General features: G+C 46.2%; 14 non-coding genes across 14 annotated transcripts; 7 read left to right on the forward strand and 7 right to left on the reverse strand.

Moving 5' to 3' along the window:
* Positions 1–181: 181 nt before the first annotated feature.
* On the forward strand, positions 182–255 carry TRNAT-AGU (transfer RNA threonine (anticodon AGU)). The gene has a single exon. It is a non-coding gene; the product is annotated as a tRNA-Thr (tRNA).
* A 3,625-nt stretch (positions 256–3,880) lies between these two features.
* Positions 3,881–3,954, forward strand: TRNAT-AGU (transfer RNA threonine (anticodon AGU)). The gene has a single exon. It is a non-coding gene; the product is annotated as a tRNA-Thr (tRNA).
* A 393-nt stretch (positions 3,955–4,347) lies between these two features.
* On the reverse strand, positions 4,348–4,429 carry TRNAS-GCU (transfer RNA serine (anticodon GCU)). The gene has a single exon. It is a non-coding gene; the product is annotated as a tRNA-Ser (tRNA).
* A 1,151-nt stretch (positions 4,430–5,580) lies between these two features.
* On the reverse strand, positions 5,581–5,662 carry TRNAS-GCU (transfer RNA serine (anticodon GCU)). The gene has a single exon. It is a non-coding gene; the product is annotated as a tRNA-Ser (tRNA).
* A 684-nt stretch (positions 5,663–6,346) lies between these two features.
* Positions 6,347–6,420, forward strand: TRNAT-AGU (transfer RNA threonine (anticodon AGU)). The gene has a single exon. It is a non-coding gene; the product is annotated as a tRNA-Thr (tRNA).
* Positions 6,421–6,813: 393 nt separating this feature from the next.
* TRNAS-GCU (transfer RNA serine (anticodon GCU)) lies at positions 6,814–6,895 on the reverse strand. Its single transcript has one exon. It is a non-coding gene; the product is annotated as a tRNA-Ser (tRNA).
* Positions 6,896–8,046: 1,151 nt separating this feature from the next.
* On the reverse strand, positions 8,047–8,128 carry TRNAS-GCU (transfer RNA serine (anticodon GCU)). The gene has a single exon. It is a non-coding gene; the product is annotated as a tRNA-Ser (tRNA).
* Positions 8,129–8,812: 684 nt separating this feature from the next.
* TRNAT-AGU (transfer RNA threonine (anticodon AGU)) lies at positions 8,813–8,886 on the forward strand. The gene has a single exon. It is a non-coding gene; the product is annotated as a tRNA-Thr (tRNA).
* A 393-nt stretch (positions 8,887–9,279) lies between these two features.
* Positions 9,280–9,361, reverse strand: TRNAS-GCU (transfer RNA serine (anticodon GCU)). The gene has a single exon. It is a non-coding gene; the product is annotated as a tRNA-Ser (tRNA).
* Positions 9,362–11,278: 1,917 nt separating this feature from the next.
* On the forward strand, positions 11,279–11,352 carry TRNAT-AGU (transfer RNA threonine (anticodon AGU)). Its single transcript has one exon. It is a non-coding gene; the product is annotated as a tRNA-Thr (tRNA).
* Positions 11,353–13,744: 2,392 nt separating this feature from the next.
* Positions 13,745–13,818, forward strand: TRNAT-AGU (transfer RNA threonine (anticodon AGU)). The gene has a single exon. It is a non-coding gene; the product is annotated as a tRNA-Thr (tRNA).
* A 1,159-nt stretch (positions 13,819–14,977) lies between these two features.
* TRNAT-AGU (transfer RNA threonine (anticodon AGU)) lies at positions 14,978–15,051 on the forward strand. Its single transcript has one exon. It is a non-coding gene; the product is annotated as a tRNA-Thr (tRNA).
* Positions 15,052–15,444: 393 nt separating this feature from the next.
* TRNAS-GCU (transfer RNA serine (anticodon GCU)) lies at positions 15,445–15,526 on the reverse strand. The gene has a single exon. It is a non-coding gene; the product is annotated as a tRNA-Ser (tRNA).
* A 1,151-nt stretch (positions 15,527–16,677) lies between these two features.
* Positions 16,678–16,759, reverse strand: TRNAS-GCU (transfer RNA serine (anticodon GCU)). The gene has a single exon. It is a non-coding gene; the product is annotated as a tRNA-Ser (tRNA).
* Positions 16,760–16,788: the final 29 nt, after the last annotated feature.

The following is a 16,788-nucleotide window of genomic DNA, read 5'->3' on the forward strand; positions in this document are numbered from 1 at the left end:
AGGGACACACCTCAGTTGTCTACCTAGTATCTGCTCACCTTCCTTTTTCCAGTCCTGAAAAGAAAAACCATGAAGGTTTGAGCCACCCCATCAGGTCATGAAAGGTTGCAGGAATTGGAAACATCCGATAGCAGTGGCGTTTTTTTTAAGCTGCACAGCTGTGCCAGCTTTGCCATCACAAGGCGCTGTGGCTTAGTTGGTTAAAGCGCCTGTCTAGTAAACAGGAGATCCTGAGTTCGAATCTCAGCAGTGCCTTTCTTTCTTCTCTTTTGAGCTTCTGAAGCAAACCAAAAAAAAGTTATTCGCTCACGTCTGACATCTTACTTGTCTTTCACACAGTCCTAAGGTAGACCAGTCAGGGGATCTAGAATCAGTACCAGCTAAAGGCTGCAAAGGACAAAGAGGCCTTCATCTTCATGAGAAGGCCGAGGATGCCATCAAGCATGAAAAATAAAAAGAGTGGACATAACCCGTTGATATGCCACGTAACTTGTATGCCACACAACAAATATGCGTCTTTCCTAGCTTTAATAAGAGCCGTCTTGAGAGGTCACAGTTAAAGTCCACCATGGAGGGGACAATCACTGCTTGTCCAGTAAAAAGAGGATTAGCAAACAAAGATTTCAGCTTGGACTAAGCAGAAGAAATCGACGAGGATGGGATTCGAACCCATGCATGCAGAGCACAATGGATTAGCAGTCCATCGCCTTAACCAATCGGCTACCTCGTCCTGGTAAGCGCCGTGGTTCCCTTTGACAAACTCCCAAACAAAGTGTGCCTAGTCGGTGCCTGCAAAGTTTTACTGATCGGTCATGGGCTGAGTGGGTCATACCTCGCCTCCTACAGTAAGTAATGCCTCAAGAAGATGCATGGAAAACCCTTGAAAGGTGGACCTATGCTAAGGGATGCCAAACCATTTCCAGACATCCCTGGCATGTCTTCCATCCATCTATTCTGCCTTATGCATGGAAAGCAGAGCAGGTAACAATTCTTGTTCTGCTAAGAAGCAGCTCAATCACCTATGGAACCGCAAACCTCTAGCTCTCCATGAAGTTCCAGCTGCTAGTGTCGTCTGCAAATTTGTCGGTGTGGATGCCTTTTTCAAAAAGTTTTTGCTTTTCTAATTGTCATGACTGAAAGCTTCATCCTTTTACAAGTTGCTGCCAAGTATGGAACAGAACTCCAGTACCGTGTGGGCCCTTAAAGAAAGCAGTGGAAAACGACTGCGGATAAAGGGACACACCTCAGTTGTCTACCTAGTATCTGCTCACCTTCCTTTTTCCAGCCCTGAAAAGAAAAACCATGAAGGTTTGAGCCACCCCATCAGGTCATGAAAGGTTGCAGGAATTGGAAACATCCGATAGCAGTGGCGTTTTTTTTAAGCTGCACAGCTGTGCCAGCTTTGCCATCACAAGGCGCTCTGGCTTAGTTGGTTAAAGCGCCTGTCTAGTAAACAGGAGATCCTGAGTTCGAATCTCAGCAGTGCCTTTCTTTCTTCTCTTTTGAGCTTCTGAAGCAAACCAAAAAAAAGTTATTCGCTCACGTCTGACATCTTACTTGTCTTTCACACAGTCCTAAGGTAGACCAGTCAGGGGATCTAGAATCAGTACCAGCTAAAGGCTGCAAAGGACAAAGAGGCCTTCATCTTCATGAGAAGGCCGAGGATGCCATCAAGCATGAAAAATAAAAAGAGTGGACTTAACCCGTTGATATGCCACGTAACTTGTATGCCACACAACAAATATGCGTCTTTCCTAGCTTTAATAAGAGCCGTCTTGAGAGGTCACAGTTAAAGTCCACCATGGAGGGGACAATCACTGATTGTCCAGTAAAAAGAGGATTAGCAAACAAAGATTTCAGCTTGGACGAAGCAGAAGAAACCGACGAGGATGGGATTCGAACCCATGCATGCAGAGCACAATGGATTAGCAGTCCATCGCCTTAACCACTCGGCCACCTCATCCTGGTGAGCGCCGTGGTTTCCTTTGACAAACTCCGAAACAAAGTGTGCCTAGTCGGTGCCTGCAGAGTTTTGCTGATCGGTCATGGGCTGAGTGGGTCATACCTCGCCTCCTACAGTAAGTAATGCCTCAAGAAGATGCATGGAAAACCCTTGAAAGGTGGACCTATGCTAAGGGATGCCAAACCATTTCCAGACATCCCTGGCATGTCTTCCATCCATCTATTCTGCCTTATGCATGGAAAGCAGAGCAGGTAACAATTCTTGCTCTGCTAAGAAGCGGCTCAATCACCTATGGAACCGCAAACCTCTAGCTCTCCACGAAGTTCCAGCTGCTATTGTCGTCTGCAAATTTGTCGGTGTGGATGCCTTTTTCAAAAAGTTTTTGCTTTTCTAATTGTCATGACTGAAAGCTTCATCCTTTTACAAGTTGCTGCCAAGTATGGAACAGAACTCCAGTACCGTGTGGGCCCTTAAAGAAAGCAGTGGAAAACGACTGCGGATAAAGGGACACACCTCAGTTGTCTACCTAGTATCTGCTCACCTTCCTTTTTCCAGCCCTGAAAAGAAAAACCATGAAGGTTTGAGCCACCCCATCAGGTCATGAAAGGTTGCAGGAATTGGAAACATCCGATAGCAGTGGTGTTTTTTTTAAGCTGCACAGCTGTGCCAGCTTTGCCATCACAAGGCGCTCTGGCTTAGTTGGTTAAAGCGCCTGTCTAGTAAACAGGAGATCCTGAGTTTGAATCTCAGCAGTGCCTTTCTTTCTTCTCTTTTGAGCTTCTGAAGCAAACCAAAAAAAAGTTATTCGCTCACGTCTGACATCTTACTTGTCTTTCACACAGTCCTAAGGTAGACCAGTCAGGGGATCTAGAATCAGTACCAGCTAAAGGCTGCAAAGGACAAAGAGGCCTTCATCTTCATGAGAAGGCCGAGGATGCCATCAAGCATGAAAAATAAAAAGAGTGGACTTAACCCGTTGATATGCCACGTAACTTGTATGCCACACAACAAATATGCGTCTTTCCTAGCTTTAATAAGAGCCGTCTTGAGAGGTCACAGTTAAAGTCCACCATGGAGGGGACAATCACTGATTGTCCAGTAAAAAGAGGATTAGCAAACAAAGATTTCAGCTTGGACGAAGCAGAAGAAATCGACGAGGATGGGATTCGAACCCATGCATGCAGAGCACAAAGGATTAGCAGTCCATCGCCTTAACCACTCGGCCACCTCGTCCTGGTGAGCGCCGTGGTTCCCTTTGACAAACTCCGAAACAAAGTGTGCCTAGTCGGTGCCTGCAGAGTTTTGCTGATCGGTCATGGGCTGAGTGGGTCATACCTCGCCTCCTACAGTAAGTAATGCCTCAAGAAGATGCATGGAAAACCCTTGAAAGGTGGACCTATGCTAAGGGATGCCAAACCATTTCCAGACATCCCTGGCATGTCTTCCATCCATCTATTCTGCCTTATGCATGGAAAGCAGAGCAGGTAACAATTCTTGCTCTGCTAAGTAGCGGCTCGATCACCTATGGAACTGCAAACCTCTAGCTCTCCACGAAGTTCCAGCTGCTATTGTCGGCTGCAAATTTGTCGGTGTGGATGCCTTTTTCAAAAAGTTTTTGCTTTTCTAATTGTCATGACTGAAAGCTTTATCCTTTTACAAGTTGCTGCCAAGTATGGAACAGAACTCCAGTACCGTGTGGGCCCTTAAAGAAAGCAGTGGAAAACGACTGCGGATAAAGGGACACACCTCAGTTGTCTACCTAGTATCTGCTCACCTTCCTTTTTCCAGCCCTGAAAAGAAAAACCATGAAGGTTTGAGCCACCCCATCAGGTCATGAAAGGTTGCAGGAATTGGAAACATCCGATAGCAGTGGCGTTTTTTTTAAGCTGCACAGCTGTGCCAGCTTTGCCATCACAAGGCGCTGTGGCTTAGTTGGTTAAAGCGCCTGTCTAGTAAACAGGAGATCCTGAGTTCGAATCTCAGCAGTGCCTTTCTTTCTTCTCTTTTGAGCTTCTGAAGCAAACCAAAAAAAAGTTATTCGCTCACGTCTGACATCTTACTTGTCTTTCACACAGTCCTAAGGTAGACCAGTCAGGGGATCTAGAATCAGTACCAGCTAAAGGCTGCAAAGGACAAAGAGGCCTTCATCTTCATGAGAAGGCCGAGGATGCCATCAAGCATGAAAAATAAAAAGAGTGGACATAACCCGTTGATATGCCACGTAACTTGTATGCCACACAACAAATATGCGTCTTTCCTAGCTTTAATAAGAGCCGTCTTGAGAGGTCACAGTTAAAGTCCACCATGGAGGGGACAATCACTGCTTGTCCAGTAAAAAGAGGATTAGCAAACAAAGATTTCAGCTTGGACTAAGCAGAAGAAATCGACGAGGATGGGATTCGAACCCATGCATGCAGAGCACAATGGATTAGCAGTCCATCGCCTTAACCACTCGGCCACCTCGTCCTGGTAAGTGCCGTGGTTCCCTTTGACAAACTCCCAAACAAAGTGTGCCTAGTCGGTGCCTGCAAAGTTTTACTGATCGGTCATGGGCTGAGTGGGTCATACCTCGCCTCCTACAGTAAGTAATGCCTCAAGAAGATGCATGGAAAACCCTTGAAAGGTGGACCTATGCTAAGGGATGCCAAACCATTTCCAGACATCCCTGGCATGTCTTCCATCCATCTATTCTGCCTTATGCATGGAAAGCAGAGCAGGTAACAATTCTTGCTCTGCTAAGAAGCGGCTCAATCACCTATGGAACCGCAAACCTCTAGCTCTCCACGAAGTTCCAGCTGCTATTGTCGTCTGCAAATTTGTCGGTGTGGATGCCTTTTTCAAAAAGTTTATGCTTTTCTAATTGTCATGACTGAAAGCTTCATCCTTTTACAAGTTGCTGCCAAGTATGGAACAGAACTCCAGTACCGTGTGGGCCCTTAAAGAAAGCAGTGGAAAACGACTGCGGATAAAGGGACACACCTCAGTTGTCTACCTAGTATCTGCTCACCTTCCTTTTTCCAGCCCTGAAAAGAAAAACCATGAAGGTTTGAGCCACCCCATCAGGTCATGAAAGGTTGCAGGAATTGGAAACATCCGATAGCAGTGGTGTTTTTTTTAAGCTGCACAGCTGTGCCAGCTTTGCCATCACAAGGCGCTCTGGCTTAGTTGGTTAAAGCGCCTGTCTAGTAAACAGGAGATCCTGAGTTTGAATCTCAGCAGTGCCTTTCTTTCTTCTCTTTTGAGCTTCTGAAGCAAACCAAAAAAAAGTTATTCGCTCACGTCTGACATCTTACTTGTCTTTCACACAGTCCTAAGGTAGACCAGTCAGGGGATCTAGAATCAGTACCAGCTAAAGGCTGCAAAGGACAAAGAGGCCTTCATCTTCATGAGAAGGCCGAGGATGCCATCAAGCATGAAAAATAAAAAGAGTGGACTTAACCCGTTGATATGCCACGTAACTTGTATGCCACACAACAAATATGCGTCTTTCCTAGCTTTAATAAGAGCCGTCTTGAGAGGTCACAGTTAAAGTCCACCATGGAGGGGACAATCACTGATTGTCCAGTAAAAAGAGGATTAGCAAACAAAGATTTCAGCTTGGACGAAGCAGAAGAAATCGACGAGGATGGGATTCGAACCCATGCATGCAGAGCACAATGGATTAGCAGTCCATCGCCTTAACCACTCGGCCACCTCGTCCTGGTGAGCGCCGTGGTTCCCTTTGACAAACTCCGAAACAAAGTGTGCCTAGTCGGTGCCTGCAGAGTTTTGCTGATCGGTCATGGGCTGAGTGGGTCATACCTCGCCTCCTACAGTAAGTAATGCCTCAAGAAGATGCATGGAAAACCCTTGAAAGGTGGACCTATGCTAAGGGATGCCAAACCATTTCCAGACATCCCTGGCATGTCTTCCATCCATCTATTCTGCCTTATGCATGGAAAGCAGAGCAGGTAACAATTCTTCCTCTGCTAAGTAGCGGCTCGATCACCTATGGAACCGCAAACCTCTAGCTCTCCACGAAGTTCCAGCTGCTATTGTCGGCTGCAAATTTGTCGGTGTGGATGCCTTTTTCAAAAAGTTTTTGCTTTTCTAATTGTCATGACTGAAAGCTTTATCCTTTTACAAGTTGCTGCCAAGTATGGAACAGAACTCCAGTACCGTGTGGGCCCTTAAAGAAAGCAGTGGAAAACGACTGCGGATAAAGGGACACACCTCAGTTGTCTACCTAGTATCTGCTCACCTTCCTTTTTCCAGCCCTGAAAAGAAAAACCATGAAGGTTTGAGCCACCCCATCAGGTCATGAAAGGTTGCAGGAATTGGAAACATCCGATAGCAGTGGCGTTTTTTTTAAGCTGCACAGCTGTGCCAGCTTTGCCATCACAAGGCGCTGTGGCTTAGTTGGTTAAAGCGCCTGTCTAGTAAACAGGAGATCCTGAGTTCGAATCTCAGCAGTGCCTTTCTTTCTTCTCTTTTGAGCTTCTGAAGCAAACCAAAAAAAAGTTATTCGCTCACGTCTGACATCTTACTTGTCTTTCACACAGTCCTAAGGTAGACCAGTCAGGGGATCTAGAATCAGTACCAGCTAAAGGCTGCAAAGGACAAAGAGGCCTTCATCTTCATGAAAAGGCCGAGGATGCCATCAAGCATGAAAAATAAAAAGAGTGGACATAACCCGTTGATATGCCACGTAACTTGTATGCCACACAACAAATATGCGTCTTTCCTAGCTTTAATAAGAGCCGTCTTGAGAGGTCACAGTTAAAGTCCACCATGGAGGGGACAATCACTGCTTGTCCAGTAAAAAGAGGATTAGCAAACAAAGATTTCAGCTTGGACTAAGCAGAAGAAATCGACGAGGATGGGATTCGAACCCATGCATGCAGAGCACAATGGATTAGCAGTCCATCGCCTTAACCACTCGGCCACCTCGTCCTGGTAAGTGCCGTGGTTCCCTTTGACAAACTCCCAAACAAAGTGTGCCTAGTCGGTGCCTGCAAAGTTTTACTGATCGGTCATGGGCTGAGTGGGTCATACCTCGCCTCCTACAGTAAGTAATGCCTCAAGAAGATGCATGGAAAACCCTTGAAAGGTGGACCTATGCTAAGGGATGCCAAACCATTTCCAGACATCCCTGGCATGTCTTCCATCCATCTATTCTGCCTTATGCATGGAAAGCAGAGCAGGTAACAATTCTTGCTCTGCTAAGAAGCGGCTCAATCACCTATGGAACCGCAAACCTCTAGCTCTCCACGAAGTTCCAGCTGCTATTGTCGTCTGCAAATTTGTCGGTGTGGATGCCTTTTTCAAAAAGTTTTTGCTTTTCTAATTGTCATGACTGAAAGCTTCATCCTTTTACAAGTTGCTGCCAAGTATGGAACAGAACTCCAGTACCGTGTGGGCCCTTAAAGAAAGCAGTGGAAAACGACTGCGGATAAAGGGACACACCTCAGTTGTCTACCTAGTATCTGCTCACCTTCCTTTTTCCAGCCCTGAAAAGAAAAACCATGAAGGTTTGAGCCACCCCATCAGGTCATGAAAGGTTGCAGGAATTGGAAACATCCGATAGCAGTGGTGTTTTTTTTAAGCTGCACAGCTGTGCCAGCTTTGCCATCACAAGGCGCTCTGGCTTAGTTGGTTAAAGCGCCTGTCTAGTAAACAGGAGATCCTGAGTTTGAATCTCAGCAGTGCCTTTCTTTCTTCTCTTTTGAGCTTCTGAAGCAAACCAAAAAAAAGTTATTCGCTCACGTCTGACATCTTACTTGTCTTTCACACAGTCCTAAGGTAGACCAGTCAGGGGATCTAGAATCAGTACCAGCTAAAGGCTGCAAAGGACAAAGAGGCCTTCATCTTCATGAGAAGGCCGAGGATGCCATCAAGCATGAAAAATAAAAAGAGTGGACTTAACCCGTTGATATGCCACGTAACTTGTATGCCACACAACAAATATGCGTCTTTCCTAGCTTTAATAAGAGCCGTCTTGAGAGGTCACAGTTAAAGTCCACCATGGAGGGGACAATCACTGATTGTCCAGTAAAAAGAGGATTAGCAAACAAAGATTTCAGCTTGGACGAAGCAGAAGAAATCGACGAGGATGGGATTCGAACCCATGCATGCAGAGCACAATGGATTAGCAGTCCATCGCCTTAACCACTCGGCCACCTCGTCCTGGTGAGCGCCGTGGTTCCCTTTGACAAACTCCGAAACAAAGTGTGCCTAGTCGGTGCCTGCAGAGTTTTGCTGATCGGTCATGGGCTGAGTGGGTCATACCTCGCCTCCTACAGTAAGTAATGCCTCAAGAAGATGCATGGAAAACCCTTGAAAGGTGGACCTATGCTAAGGGATGCCAAACCATTTCCAGACATCCCTGGCATGTCTTCCATCCATCTATTCTGCCTTATGCATGGAAAGCAGAGCAGGTAACAATTCTTCCTCTGCTAAGTAGCGGCTCGATCACCTATGGAACCGCAAACCTCTAGCTCTCCACGAAGTTCCAGCTGCTATTGTCGGCTGCAAATTTGTCGGTGTGGATGCCTTTTTCAAAAAGTTTTTGCTTTTCTAATTGTCATGACTGAAAGCTTTATCCTTTTACAAGTTGCTGCCAAGTATGGAACAGAACTCCAGTACCGTGTGGGCCCTTAAAGAAAGCAGTGGAAAACGACTGCGGATAAAGGGACACACCTCAGTTGTCTACCTAGTATCTGCTCACCTTCCTTTTTCCAGCCCTGAAAAGAAAAACCATGAAGGTTTGAGCCACCCCATCAGGTCATGAAAGGTTGCAGGAATTGGAAACATCCGATAGCAGTGGCGTTTTTTTTAAGCTGCACAGCTGTGCCAGCTTTGCCATCACAAGGCGCTGTGGCTTAGTTGGTTAAAGCGCCTGTCTAGTAAACAGGAGATCCTGAGTTCGAATCTCAGCAGTGCCTTTCTTTCTTCTCTTTTGAGCTTCTGAAGCAAACCAAAAAAAAGTTATTCGCTCACGTCTGACATCTTACTTGTCTTTCACACAGTCCTAAGGTAGACCAGTCAGGGGATCTAGAATCAGTACCAGCTAAAGGCTGCAAAGGACAAAGAGGCCTTCATCTTCATGAGAAGGCCGAGGATGCCATCAAGCATGAAAAATAAAAAGAGTGGACATAACCCGTTGATATGCCACGTAACTTGTATGCCACACAACAAATATGCGTCTTTCCTAGCTTTAATAAGAGCCGTCTTGAGAGGTCACAGTTAAAGTCCACCATGGAGGGGACAATCACTGCTTGTCCAGTAAAAAGAGGATTAGCAAACAAAGATTTCAGCTTGGACTAAGCAGAAGAAATCGACGAGGATGGGATTCGAACCCATGCATGCAGAGCACAATGGATTAGCAGTCCATCGCCTTAACCACTCGGCCACCTCGTCCTGGTAAGTGCCGTGGTTCCCTTTGACAAACTCCCAAACAAAGTGTGCCTAGTCGGTGCCTGCAAAGTTTTACTGATCGGTCATGGGCTGAGTGGGTCATACCTCGCCTCCTACAGTAAGTAATGCCTCAAGAAGATGCATGGAAAACCCTTGAAAGGTGGACCTATGCTAAGGGATGCCAAACCATTTCCAGACATCCCTGGCATGTCTTCCATCCATCTATTCTGCCTTATGCATGGAAAGCAGAGCAGGTAACAATTCTTGCTCTGCTAAGAAGCGGCTCAATCACCTATGGAACCGCAAACCTCTAGCTCTCCACGAAGTTCCAGCTGCTATTGTCGTCTGCAAATTTGTCGGTGTGGATGCCTTTTTCAAAAAGTTTTTGCTTTTCTAATTGTCATGACTGAAAGCTTCATCCTTTTACAAGTTGCTGCCAAGTATTGAACAGAACTCCAGTACCGTGTGGGCCCTTAAAGAAAGCAGTGGAAAACGACTGCGGATAAAGGGACACACCTCAGTTGTCTACCTAGTATCTGCTCACCTTCCTTTTTCCAGCCCTGAAAAGAAAAACTATGAAGGTTTGAGCCACCCCATCAGGTCATGAAAGGTTGCAGGAATTGGAAACATCCGATAGCAGTGGTGTTTTTTTTAAGCTGCACAGCTGTGCCAGCTTTGCCATCACAAGGCGCTCTGGCTTAGTTGGTTAAAGCGCCTGTCTAGTAAACAGGAGATCCTGAGTTTGAATCTCAGCAGTGCCTTTCTTTCTTCTCTTTTGAGCTTCTGAAGCAAACCAAAAAAAAGTTATTCGCTCACGTCTGACATCTTACTTGTCTTTCACACAGTCCTAAGGTAGACCAGTCAGGGGATCTAGAATCAGTACCAGCTAAAGGCTGCAAAGGACAAAGAGGCCTTCATCTTCATGAGAAGGCCGAGGATGCCATCAAGCATGAAAAATAAAAAGAGTGGACTTAAGCCGTTGATATGCCACGTAACTTGTATGCCACACAACAAATATGCGTCTTTCCTAGCTTTAATAAGAGCCGTCTTGAGAGGTCACAGTTAAAGTCCACCATGGAGGGGACAATCACTGATTGTCCAGTAAAAAGAGGATTAGCAAACAAAGATTTCAGCTTGGACGAAGCAGAAGAAATCGACAAGGATGGGATTCGAACCCATGCATGCAGAGCACAATGGATTAGCAGTCCATCGCCTTAACCACTCGGCCACCTCGTCCTGGTGAGCGACGTGGTTCCCTTTGACAAACTCCCAAACAAAGTGTGCCTAGTCGGTGCCTGCAGAGTTTTGCTGATCGGTCATGGGCTGAGTGGGTCATACCTCGCCTCCTTCAGTAAGTAATGCCTCAAGAAGATGCATGGAAAACCCTTGAAAGGTGGACCTATGCTAAGGGATGCCAAACCATTTCCAGACATCCCTGGCATGTCTTCCATCCATCTATTCTGCCTTATGCATGGAAAGCAGAGCAGGTAACAATTCTTGCTCTGCTAAGAAGCGGCTCAATCACCTATGGAACCGCAAACCTCTAGCTCTCCACGAAGTTCCAGCTGCTATTGTCGTCTGCAAATTTGTCGGTGTGGATGCCTTTTTCAAAAAGTTTTTGCTTTTCTAATTGTCATGACTGAAAGCTTCATCCTTTTACAAGTTGCTGCCAAGTATGGAACAGAACTCCAGTACCGTGTGGGCCCTTAAAGAAAGCAGTGGAAAACGACTGCGGATAAAGGGACACACCTCAGTTGTCTACCTAGTATCTGCTCACCTTCCTTTTTCCAGCCCTGAAAAGAAAAACCATGAAGGTTTGAGCCACCCCATCAGGTCATGAAAGGTTGCAGGAATTGGAAACATCCGATAGCAGTGGCGTTTTTTTTAAGCTGCACAGCTGTGCCAGCTTTGCCATCACAAGGCGCTGTGGCTTAGTTGGTTAAAGCGCCTGTCTAGTAAACAGGAGATCCTGAGTTCGAATCTCAGCAGTGCCTTTCTTTCTTCTCTTTTGAGCTTCTGAAGCAAACCAAAAAAAAGTTATTCGCTCACGTCTGACATCTTACTTGTCTTTCACACAGTCCTAAGGTAGACCAGTCAGGGGATCTAGAATCAGTACCAGCTAAAGGCTGCAAAGGACAAAGAGGCCTTCATCTTCATGAGAAGGCCGAGGATGCCATCAAGCATGAAAAATAAAAAGAGTGGACTTAACCCGTTGATATGCCACGTAACTTGTATGCCACACAACAAATATGCGTCTTTCCTAGCTTTAATAAGAGCCGTCTTGAGAGGTCACAGTTAAAGTCCACCATGGAGGGGACAATCACTGATTGTCCAGTAAAAAGAGGATTAGCAAACAAAGATTTCAGCTTGGACGAAGCAGAAGAAATCGACGAGGATGGGATTCGAACCCATGCATACAGAGCACAATGGATTAGCAGTCCATCGCCTTAACCACTCGGCCACCTCGTCCTGGTGAGAGCCGTGGTTCCCTTTGACAAACTCCCAAACAAAGTGTGCCTAGTCGGTGCCTGCAGAGTTTTGCTGATCGGTCATGGGCTGAGTGGGTCATACCTCGCCTCCTACAGTAAGTAATGCCTCAAGAAGATGCATGGAAAACCCTTGAAAGGTGGACCTATGCTAAGGGATGTCAAACCATTTCCAGACATCCCTGGCATGTCTTCCATCCATCTATTCTGCCTTATGCATGGAAAGCAGAGCAGGTAACAATTCTTGCTCTGCTAAGAAGCGGCTCAATCACCTATGGAACCGCAAACCTCTAGCTCTCCACGAAGTTCCAGCTGCTATTGTCGTCTGCAAATTTGTCGGTGTGGATGCTTTTTTCAAAAAGTTTTTGCTTTTCTAATTGTCATGACTGAAAGCTTCATCCTTTTACAAGTTGCTGCCAAGTATGGAACAGAACTCCAGTACCGTGTGGGCCCTTAAAGAAAGCAGTGGAAAACGACTGCGGATAAAGGGACACACCTCAGTTGTCTACCTAGTATCTGCTCACCTTCCTTTTTCCAGCCCTGAAAAGAAAAACCATGAAGGTTTGAGCCACCCCATCAGGTCATGAAAGGTTGCAGGAATTGGAAACATCCGATAGCAGTGGCGTTTTTTTTAAGCTGCACAGCTGTGCCAGCTTTGCACTCACAAGGCGCTGTGGCTTAGTTGGTTAAAGCGCCTGTCTAGTAAACAGGAGATCCTGAGTTTGAATCTCAGCAGTGCCTTTCTTTCTTCTCTTTTGAGCTTCTGAAGCAAACCAAAAAAAAGTTATTCGCTCACGTCTGACATCTTACTTGTCTTTCACACAGTCCTAAGGTAGACCAGTCAGGGGATCTAGAATCAGTACCAGCTAAAGGCTGCAAAGGACAAAGAGGCCTTCATCTTCATGAGAAGGCCGAGGATGCCATCAAGCATGAAAAATAAAAAGAGTGGACTTAACCCGTTGATATGCCACGTAACTTGTATGCCACACAACAAATATGCGTCTTTCCTAGCTTTAATAAGAGCCGTCTTGAGAGGTCACAGTTAAAGTCCACCATGGAGGGGACAATCACTGCTTGTCCAGTAAAAAGAGGATTAGTAAACAAAGATTTCAGCTTGGACGAAGCAGAAGAAATCAACAAGGATGGGATTCGAACCCATGCATGCAGAGCACAATGGATTAGCAGTCCATCACCTTAACCACTCGGCCACCTCGTCCTGGTGAGCGCCATGGTTCCCTTTGACAAACTCCCAAACAAAGTGTGCCTAGTCGGTGCCTGCAGAGTTTTGCTGATCGGTCATGGGCTGAGTGGGTCATACCTCGCCTCCTACAGTAATTAATGCCTCAAGAAGATGCATGGAAAACCCTTGAAAGGTGGACCTATGCTAAGGGATGCCAAACCATTTCCAGACATCCCTGGCATGTCTTCCATCCATCTATTCTGCCTTATGCATGGAAAGCAGAGCAGGTAACAATTCTTGCTCTGCTAAGAAGCGGCTCAATCACCTATGGAACCGCAAACCTCTAGCTCTCCACGAAGTTCCAGCTGCTATTGTCGTCTGCAAATTTGTCGGTGTGGATGCCTTTTTCAAAAAGTTTTTGCTTTTCTAATTGTCATGACTGAAAGCTTCATCCTTTTACAAGTTGCTGCCAAGTATGGAACAGAACTCCAGTACCGTGTGGGCCCTTAAAGAAAGCAGTGGAAAACGACTGCGGATAAAGGGACACACCTCAGTTGTCTACCTAGTATCTGCTCACCTTCCTTTTTCCAGCCCTGAAAAGAAAAACCATGAAGGTTTGAGCCACCCCATCAGGTCATGAAAGGTTGCAGGAATTGGAAACATCCGATAGCAGTGGCGTTTTTTTTAAGCTGCACAGCTGTGCCAGCTTTGCACTCACAAGGCGCTGTGGCTTAGTTGGTTAAAGCGCCTGTCTAGTAAACAGGAGATCCTGAGTTCGAATCTCAGCAGTGCCTTTCTTTCTTCTCTTTTGAGCTTCTGAAGCAAACCAAAAAAAAGTTATTCGCTCACGTCTGACATCTTACTTGTCTTTCACACAGTCCTAAGGTAGACCAGTCAGGGGATCTAGAATCAGTACCAGCTAAAGGCTGCAAAGGACAAAGAGGCCTTCATCTTCATGAGAAGGCCGAGGATGCCATCAAGCATGAAAAATAAAAAGAGTGGACTTAACCCGTTGATATGCCACGTAACTTGTATGCCACACAACAAATATGCGTCTTTCCTAGCTTTAATAAGAGCCGTCTTGAGAGGTCACAGTTAAAGTCCACCATGGAGGGGACAATCACTGCTTGTCCAGTAAAAAGAGGATTAGCAAACAAAGATTTCAGCTTGGACGAAGCAGAAGAAATCGACGAGGATGGGATTCGAACCCATGCATGCAGAGCACAATGGATTAGCAGCCCATCGCCTTAACCACTCGGCCACCTCGTCCTGGTGAGCGCCGTGGTTCCCTTTGCCAAACTCCCAAACAAAGTGTGCCTAGTCGGTGCCTGCAGAGTTTTGCTGATCGGTCATGGGCTGAGTGGGTCATACCTCGCCTCCTACAGTAAGTAATGCCTCAAGAAGATGCATGGAAAACCCTTGAAAGGTGGACCTATGCTAAGGGATGCCAAACCATTTCCAGACATCCCTGGCATGTCTTCCATCCATCTATTCTGCCTTATGCATGGAAAGCAGAGCAGGTAACAATTCTTGCTCTGCTAAGAAGCGGCTCAATCACCTATGGAACCGCAAACCTCTAGCTCTCCACGAAGTTCCAGCTGCTATTGTCGTCTGCAAATTTGTCGGTGTGGATGCCTTTTTCAAAAAGTTTTTGCTTTTCTAATTGTCATGACTGAAAGCTTCATCCTTTTACAAGTTGCTGCCAAGTATGGAACAGAACTCCAGTACCGTGTGGGCCCTTAAAGAAAGCAGTGGAAAACGACTGCGGATAAAGGGACACACCTCAGTTGTCTACCTAGTATCTGCTCACCTTCCTTTTTCCAGCCCTGAAAAGAAAAACCATGAAGGTTTGAGCCACCCCATCAGGTCATGAAAGGTTGCAGGAATTGGAAACATCCGATAGCAGTGGCGTTTTTTTTAAGCTGCACAGCTGTGCCAGCTTTGCCCTCACAAGGCGCTGTGGCTTAGTTGGTTAAAGCGCCTGTCTAGTAAACAGGAGATCCTGAGTTCGAATCTCAGCAGTGCCTTTCTTTCTTCTCTTTTGAGCTTCTGAAGCAAACCAAAAAAAAGTTATTCGCTCACGTCTGACATCTTACTTGTCTTTCACACAGTCCTAAGGTAGACCAGTCAGGGGATCTAGAATCAGTACCAGCTAAAGGCTGCAAAGGACAAAGAGGCCTTCATCTTCATGAGAAGGCCGAGGATGCCATCAAGCATGAAAAATAAAAAGAGTGGACTTAACCCGTTGATATGCCACGTAACTTGTATGCCACACAACAAATATGCGTCTTTCCTAGCTTTAATAAGAGCCGTCTTGAGAGGTCACAGTTAAAGTCCACCATGGAGGGGACAATCACTGCTTGTCCAGTAAAAAGAGGATTAGCAAACAAAGATTTCAGCTTGGACAAAGCAGAAGAAATCGACGAGGATGGGATTCGAACCCATGCATGCAGAGCACAATGGATTAGCAGTCCATCGCCTTAACCACTCGGCCACCTCGTCCTGGTGAGCGCCTTGGTTCCCTTTGCCAAACTCCCAAACAAAGTGTGCCTAGTCGGTGCCTGCAGAGTTTTGCTGATCGGTCATGGGCTGAGTGGGTCATACCTCGCCTCCTACAGTAAGTAATGCCTCAAGAAGATGCATGGAAAACCCTTGAAAGGTGGACCTATGCTAAGGGATGCCAAACCATTTCCAGACATCCCTGGCATGTCTTCCATCCATCTATTCTGCCTTATGCATGGAAAGCAGAGCAGGTAACAATTCTTGCTCTGCTAAGAAGCGGCTCAATCACCTATGGAACCGCAAACCTCTAGCTCTCCACGAAGTTCCAGCTGCTATTGTCGTCTGCAAATTTGTCGGTGTGGATGCCTTTTTCAAAAAGTTTTTGCTTTTCTAATTGTCATGACTGAAAGCTTCATCCTTTTACAAGTTGCTGCCAAGTATGGAACAGAACTCCAGTACCATGTGGGCCCTTAAAGAAAGCAGTGGAAAACGACTGCGGATAAAGGGACACACCTCAGTTGTCTACCTAGTATCTGCTCACCTTCCTTTTTCCAGCCCTGAAAAGAAAAACCATGAAGGTTTGAGCCACCCCATCAGGTCATGAAAGGTTGCAGGAATTGGAAACATCCGATAGCAGTGGCGTTTTTTTTAAGCTGCACAGCTGTGCCAGCTTTGCCCTCACAAGGCGCTGTGGCTTAGTTGGCTAAAGCGCCTGTCTAGTAAACAGGAGATCCTGAGTTCGAATCTCAGCAGTGCCTTTCTTTCTTCTCTTTTGAGCTTCTGAAGCAAACCAAAAAAAAGTTATTCGCTCACGTCTGACATCTTACTTGTCTTTCACACAGTCCTAAGGTAGACCAGTCAGGGGATCTAGAATCAGTACCAGCTAAAGGCTGCAAAGGACAAAGAGGCCTTCATCTTCATGAGAAGGCCGAGGATGCCATCAAGCATGAAAAATAAAAAGAGTGGACTTAACCCGTTGATATGCCACGTAACTTGTATGCCACACAACAAATATGCGTCTTTCCTAGCTTTAATAAGAGCCGTCTTGAGAGGTCACAGTTAAAGTCCACCATGGAGGGGCCAATCACTGCTTGTCCAGTAAAAAGAGGATTAGCAAACAAAGATTTCAGCTTGGACGAAGCAGAAGAAATCGACGAGGATGGGATTCGAACCCATGCATGCAGAGCACAATGGATTAGCAGTCCATCGCCTTAACCACTCGGCCACCTCGTCCTGGTGAGCGCCGTGGTTCCCTTTGCCAA

Source organism: Engystomops pustulosus, chromosome 7 (assembly GCF_040894005.1).
Source record: "Engystomops pustulosus chromosome 7, aEngPut4.maternal, whole genome shotgun sequence".
NCBI lineage: Eukaryota > Metazoa > Chordata > Amphibia > Anura > Leptodactylidae > Engystomops > Engystomops pustulosus.